General features: G+C 41.7%; 1 long non-coding RNA gene across 1 annotated transcript; it reads right to left on the bottom strand.

Annotated features, from left to right (window-relative positions):
* Positions 1-1,808: 1,808 nt before the first annotated feature.
* Positions 1,809-4,090, bottom strand: LOC123402683. The gene is made up of 2 exons (XR_006611326.1): positions 3,372-4,090; positions 1,809-2,002 (listed from the first exon to the last, which is right to left on the bottom strand). It is a non-coding gene; the product is annotated as an uncharacterized LOC123402683 (long non-coding RNA).
* Between the last annotated feature and the right edge of the window lie 3,855 nt (positions 4,091-7,945).

The raw sequence follows: 7,945 nt of genomic DNA, 5'->3' as shown, positions 1-7,945 counted from the left end.
CTTTAGACGCGTGTGTGGCCCAGGCCCGGGGGCTCCTGTCGGTGCACTAAAGACTGGGGTCCCAAGTGCCCCACACTTGTGCATGGGCGCAAAGAGCCCCTGCCAGGAGGGCATGGAAGGACCCAGACAAGATGCACCCCCCAAGATAATCAAGGCCTCGCCAAGCCTGCCTTGTTGGGAAGATGACCAAGGCCACGCCAATTTGGTGGGCGTGATGAGCTCATCAAGTACAAGACCTCGGCAAAACTCCCTTCCCGGGATGACGACCGAAGCCCCCAGCAAGCTTCCTCGTCGGGATGAAGACCCAAGGCCCCGGCAAGCTCCCTTGCCAGGATGACTGGGCCAGGCCCTGGAGGGCAACTACCCTTGCCAGAGTGCCACCGCCGCCCCCAAGTTCCAGCGCATTCCGCATGCGCCAGCATAGCGTCTAGGTGTCGAAATACCTGGATACGTGTCTTCACCAGCACATTGCTGACAAGGACAACACGTGCATTTAGTGCACCTGAAAGTGGTAGATGGATAAGCACAAATCTAGGTTCACTGTAACTTCTCCTGAAGCTACCACCGAGCACTGTAGGTGACCCCTTTGCCTATAAAAGGAGGCCCTTAGCTCATTCACAAGGAGTTAGACTCTTGGGACATTGGCCAGAAGACGGTTATCATCAGTCACTATAACAAACAACAAAACGCTTAATACAACCAGACAAGCAGGACGTAGGGTTTTACGCGTAAGAGTCCCGAACCTGGGTAAAAAGGCTTCCCGGGTGTTGATCGTTAGCTCTTCTCTTGACCTCACTTTTCCCCGCCCTACGATCACAAGGGTTTCACGTTGATTTCCATAGTTGTCGACCTAGCATCGCCAACAGCTTCGGGCATGGTTTGTTTAAATCAGTGAAATCAATGCATAGCCTCCATTTCCCATTTGCCTTGCGCACCACTACCGGGTTAGCTAACCACGTTGGATGTACGACAGACATACAGAGCAGTACATGTCACATGGAGTTATAAAATTTGTCTTCCCCTCATCTTCTTTGGCTATGAATATATGATGGTATCCGAAATAAGCATCCAGAAAGGAAATCCTATCACATCCGGAAGTGGCATCAAGTATCTGATCAATGCGCGACAATGGAAACGGGTCCTTCGGGCATCACTACAAGAAATATGCTAACTTGCGACCTTCAATATTGGTCACCGAATGGTCGTTGATTTCCATTTGCGACCTTTTTACGTACAAAGATAGACGGTCTAAAGTTGAGGGCCTCTAATTAACTATAACGACCTTTTTTCTGGAATGGTCGAAGACATTTATGACCAAACAAAAGGTCGTTGGTTCTACAACCAATTTTTTTGGTCATTGGTTGTCTGCTGAGGCCACGTCTGATACAACGTGGCAAGCTAACGTGGCAGAGTTATGACCCATTCGATTGGTCATTGATAAGAATGAGCCCGGTCCAGTTTGGTGCTTTAGATGGGCCGAGCCCACTAATTCAACCTTTTTAATATACATTTTCCCATTAATTTTCACTAGCTACATGGGCCAAGCCCAACATTCCAACCTATTTTATTTTTAGCCCTTGGACTTTATAGTCAATTGATTTTCTAGTTTCAGCTATTATATTTAGAGCTGGTCCCACTAGTCAGATGGGTCCCGCATATCATAATCTCATGCGTTAGTCCGACACGTTAGAAAATTCAGAATCTCTCAAACTATTATGAAAAGTGGATCCCACTTGTGAGGTTTCCATTTCACACATTTTCAAATCACATACATACTCACTATTATAAACAAAATAGAACAATTGTAATTCAAAAATAGACAATATTTCATTCAGAAACAGAGAGAAGATACATGAAATTCCAGAGTTTACATCATGCAGATAACCCAGCTATCAATACGTAACTTTTTATACAAAAATATGTTATCCCTTCTTTGAATATCTTCAGCCTCGCTTCACTTCTATAAGAGGGAGAACACTCGTCTTGAAGTTAGGCAAAATATCTGCAAGTATATATCATCAAAAATTAAACATGACATGAGTTGAACAGTGCGGCATACATATCAAACGAATGTTCAGAATACCAAATATCATGGCCTCACTATTAAGCATAACGAAAAGTTTAACAAAGAAAATATAAATCATGGAAACATGCATATTAGATCTTGGAGGATGGGGTCAGGGCTAAACAATATAACCAAAATTTCACAACAATCTCCAAAAATAGTATCCAAGGAGAGAATACATGACAAATTAATTCACTAAGTTTGGTGAGATTATCTAGCCATTTAATTCACTATGTTTGGCCAGATTATATGGCCGTTTAATTCACTAAGTTTAGACAGATTATCTGGCCATTTAACTCACTAGGTTTGGCGCATATATTGTTGTAACACTGAAGAGTTGCAGCATTATATTTTGCAAGATGCAAAGCATGGTAGCTTCATGCCCCTGAAATGCCAAACTAATTAACTTGAAACTCATGCGTTGGAACAGCAACACAGGACAATACAACATGCAATATCTAACATCTTAACATATGAATATGTTCACTTGCCCCCTTGACATGTTTACTAGTAATATATATCTAACAACTTAACATGCAATATCTAACAGCTTAACATGCAATATCTAAAATATATATCTTTAGCCTGGCTTCACTTGTATAAGAGGAAGAAACTTTACTGAATTATATGACATGTTTCCATTTGCGATGACCTACAAGGATTAAATGATGTGAACCTGATTCATGTTGCACATATATCCTTCCCTGATATTACCTACTTTTCTGGTACTAATGTACACTAACTATGACATTTCTTCCTCTTTTATGGTCAGAATTGCAATCTGATTACTAACCACTAATCATATTTTTTTAATTTTACATGAGCATGAGCCCACACTGAATGGTTTTGCAACTAACCAAAGAGGAAGATTATAGCATTTATCAAGTTACTCATGATCAACACATACAGAGTCAGGCTAGAGTAATTAGGCGTGTAACTGAACGAACTATAGCTAGACGAATCACCATGGTGGATCTCGTCGAGCCAAAACACCAACGGCACTGGTTTGTGCTGCATGCTGTTGTTGCCGTGCAGCAAACCAGCGACCGACTCCCAAGAGATAGCAAGTCCGTCCTCTAGCAAGATCATATATTTGTGAACAATTCGAAAAAAGGTGTAACAGCTAGAGAACCTAGAGCAAATCGCGTACAGGCCCTTCAACGCCTACGGATCTAGCGGGTCATGGCACATACTACACCGGATCCGCCAGCACCGATGGATCTAAGCATGGCGAGGCGAGCAACAAACAGAGATCCATCTACTAGCATGTCGAGAGACGGACGGGGGAGGGAGATGGATCGCGTACCCTCGTACTTTCTGTAGTCATCGACGCCACTCGAGGTGGAGGAAGCCCTCGCAAGACCCCATATGGACGGTGTCGAGGAGGACGTGACCGGAGTCGGTGAAGAGGCCCTCATCATGGCGTTGTCACCGTTGGAGTCGGGCATGCCGAAGGGGTGCGCGGCGGTGGGGTCGTGGCGAAAGGCGTAGGGGTCGGGGGAGGCCAGGAAGTCGTTGCCACCGCCCCTGAAGACATGGACGTTGTCCGCACCGGAGGAGGATCCATCAGAGATGGTGACGAAGGGGCGCGTGTGTCAAAGGCAGTCACCATGGCGTCGAGGTCTGGAGCTCGAGGGGATGGGGAGGGTAGTGATATGTTTTTTCGCGTGGAGGTATCGGCGAGTGGTAAGATGGAGAGGGATGTGGGTGCGTGGGTGCGTGTGTGGGTGGGACGTGGGCTGTCGTTAGATCGAGAGCATCAGACGCGGCCGCTGGCGAGGTGAGATGCCACGCGGGTCTAGGTCAGTGGGTTGAGATTGGAAAAGTGAGGCGGGTCCTCTCTCTCACAGCGAGGCGAGGAGAGGTGGAGTGGAGGAGAGGAAAGGAGTAGTTGTGTCACAGCTGGACAATGGCGAGGGGGCGCTGGTAGGAGGCGGATCGGGTAGTGGCCGTGGGTGGCAGATCAGGGAGCGGTGGTGGGTGGTGGGAGAAGAGACGAGCAAGAGGAAGGTGGGGCCGCAGGGTTTCTCGGTCGGGTCTGGAGAGAGTGAGACTGAAAGGGTGGGTGGGTAGATAGGGTTTGGTTTCTTGGGAGATGCTCCGCCATTGGATGGGTGTGTGATGGAGGGACTAGATCGCGTTTGTTGGGGTGGTCCGCGTGGAAGCAGTTCCTCACCTCTCATTGGTTGACTGGCTCTTCTTATCCCCGTGAGATCCTGTGTTAATCATGTATCTAAAAATTAGACCCACATCTTTGAATTTTTTGAAATAAACTACCAAATATTTCTTGCAAAAATTTAACTACATCACTTTTAAAATACCAGGACACATTTATGACGGTTGCTAGACATCATTCGGTTGTTCTTTTTTAAAGATAAACCTCCAAACCAACCATTTGATTCAGACATGCATAGCCATTTGATCACAAGTGTGCAATGCATCTTACTTCCCTTCCCTTCATCTACATCCAATAAGATTGGTGACGAGACACGAGTGACATTCATTTGCAGTTACGCCATCCGGCATTATCGTCGTCGGTGTGCTACTTTGCAGTTTCGTACCACCATTGAAAATTTGGAGCGCCGACAGACTCCAATGTTGCTGCATTACATCACTGACGTGCGCCGAGAGACATTGACTAGGTTGCATCGCAACACTGGTCATGCTCGTCGTTTTGACCACATTTTGAAAACCTTCGCATTGTTTATTATATTGTGCACGAGCTTGAATATGGGAATGGCAAACAATGTTGCGTGAGGAAGTTTTCATTTTCTTTGGACGAAAAAAATCATTTTCCTTTTTTCTAGTGCCCAAAATGAGTTTTTTTGTGAAGTACCTACCATATATTTGTTGCAAAATTGGAACAAATTATTATTCTATAATACTAGGTCATATTTGATGTACAATTGACCAAATGAGTTGGTGTAAATAGCTTTTATCCCCCTCTTGTGAAAAAGATAAATTTCCGTCAATTCATCTTGAAGCGGGTCAAATTTGAATTGCTGTTGCATTCTACTTTGCTCTTTATTTTTTGCAAAAATATTTTTTATGTACAAAAGTATATATTTAATAAGAGAAAAACCTAAAGTTTTCCAAAATTCAACCACTAGATAAGAACGGTCATGCCCGCTGTTTTGACCGCATTTTGAAACGGGCATGAAAAATTCACAAAAAATTAAAAAATTGGAAAACCTTCGCATTGTGCCATTGAATATGACCAAGTTACGACTGAAAATAATAAACTTTTATTACGACAATTATTTAAGAAAATGTTCTCATAAATGAGCTATAATGTATGAAGATTCATGGCTTTCAAGCCAACTCATCAACCTTATGGCCACATTCATGGCATAGTTTTCTCAAATGATCTCATATTGTGCACAAGGGTGCATATTGGAATGGCAAACAATGTTGTGTGAGGAAGATTTCATTTACTTTGGACGAAAAATTCATTTTCCATTTTCCGAGTGCCCAAAATGAGTTTTTTTGTGAAGGACCTACCATATATTTGTCGCAAGATTGGACAAAATTATTATTATAAAATACTAGGTCATATTTGATGTACAATTGACCAAATTGTTGGGTGTAAATAACTTTTATCCACCTCTCGTGAAAAAGACAAATTTCCGTCGATTCAGCTCGAAGCGGGTCAAATTTGAACTGCACCTGCCTCATCGTTTCCTCTTTATTTTTTCCAAAAATCATTTCTAGGTGCATAAGTATCATTTTAATCACAGAAACACCAAAAGTTTTCCAAGATTCAACCACTAGCTAGGAACGGTCATTCCCGCCGTTTTGACCGCATTTTGAAATGGGCATGAAAAATTCAAAAAAAATGAAAACCTTGACATTGTGTCATTACATGTGATAGAGTTACCGGGAAAAATAATAAATTTGTAATTCTACAATTATTTGAAAAAAGTGTTCTAAAAAATGAGCTATCATGTGTGAACATTCATGGCTTTCGAGCCAAATGATCAATCTTATGGCCACATGCATGGCATAGTTTGTTAAAATGATATAATATTATACAGAAGGGTACATATCGGAATGAGAAACAATGTTGCATAAGGAAGTTTTCGTTTTCTTTGGACAGAAACTTCCTTTTTCGTTTTCCGAGTGCCCAAAATGAGTTTTTTGTGAAGGACCTACTATATATTTCTTTCAAAATTGGACCAAATCATTTTTCTAAAATACCAGGCCATATTTAATGTATAATTGACAAAATGGTTGGGTGTTGAAAGCTTTTATCCACCTCTCGTGAAAAAGAAATATTTATATCAATTAAGTTGCAAGCGGGTTAAATTTGAACTGCAGTTGCATTAGAGTTTGCTCTTTATTTTTCCCAAAAATCATTGATAGGTACATAAGTATCTATTTAATGAGAAATACATGGTGTGGTGGAGATACGTCGAGGTTTGGATGGTGGTCGAGGGCCCCAACTCCAGAGCGCGTACACAAGCATGCCAGCCACATGGTCACTGCCTGACCGCTGTGTTGCCATGCGTTTTGGGTGGACTAGACATGTCTGGTGGGTTTTACACTCCCTCGATAGGTGTTAGGAAGAAGAATACAATAGAAGAATCTCACGAGGAGACTGAACTAAGCTCAAACATGAACTAAGAGGAAAATGCACATAGACAATGAGCCTAAATTTTGTGTGAGGATGATCATCTACTAAGGCGACTCTCTTTGATTTTTTTAGCTCAAATGGAGGAACCTAGATGGAAATTTCTTTGCTAAGTACCACACTGTGCAGAAATATGGATGTTGAAGCTGGTATCAAATGAATGAATGGATTGAGCTGAAATTTGGTGGATGATGTTAATTTGGGCATATGAAGGCACTATAAATTTTTATATCATTGGACATGCCAAAGTGTCACTTCCTTCACAATGTGCCAATCTGGAAAGAAAATGGTAACTGAAAATGGGCTCACATAGATGATTGGATTGAGGTGCAATTTGGAAGAGGATGATAATTTGGGCACATTAAGTCACTGTAAAAATTTCAAAAAATTTGAATAAATAAAAAATGTACTTCCTTCATAATGCTCTCAACTGAACAGTATATTGGGAAAAATATTGAGGTAAACTAGCTAAATTAAATGATCTAAAATTTGGTGGAGTAAGGTTATATGGCCAGTTTCATTTCATGGTACATTTTCATCAACTATAAAGCAATATAAAATGTAGTTGCTTCAGAAACTGAAAATATTACCAGAAGCAAAGATTGGATGATGAGCTCACGTGGATTGTTAGATGGGGCTAACATTTTGTTGAGAGCTATGGGTTGGGCATATAGAAGATGTGGCAAAAATTCAACTCATTAGGATATTCCTAGCTAGTAATTCCTTCACAAAGCTATTAGTTGAACACAAACGTTGGAAATTTGCTGAGAAATATTTACTAGGCAAATGGATACGAAAGTTTTCATGAGGCAATGATTTGGATAGGCAAGAGTGCCCAAAAATATTGAGGGCAATCAAACAAATAGAAATAGCACTTCCTTCACAAAGTGCTATTCTGAAGAGAATAGGAAAAGGAATATTGCTGAATTATTTTCGAAATATGGAAGGAAGGGTTTTCACATATTTGAGGAATATATGATCCAAAGTATTTATGAGAATTTTTCGAGAATTTTCGGAATGACAGAATAGTAGGTTGCTTCACAAACTAGGGCAAAAATTGACACTTGGACATGACACGTAGGCAAAACTGATGATGTGGCACCTAGTCATAGCTAGGTCCATCTATATTGGTCGTAACTAGCTAAAACTTAGGGAGCAGACCATTGCTATCTGCTTTATGACCATTTCCGGTAAGGAAGTTACGACCTTTCTGATGAAAATGGTCATTAGTTTTTAGGGTTAGCACCCCT

Source organism: Hordeum vulgare, chromosome 6H, assembly GCF_904849725.1.
Source record: "Hordeum vulgare subsp. vulgare chromosome 6H, MorexV3_pseudomolecules_assembly, whole genome shotgun sequence".
In the NCBI taxonomy this organism is placed as follows: domain Eukaryota; kingdom Viridiplantae; phylum Streptophyta; class Magnoliopsida; order Poales; family Poaceae; genus Hordeum; species Hordeum vulgare.
Note: the sequence above shows the minus strand (reverse complement) of the source record. Positions and strands in the feature narration are given on the sequence as shown.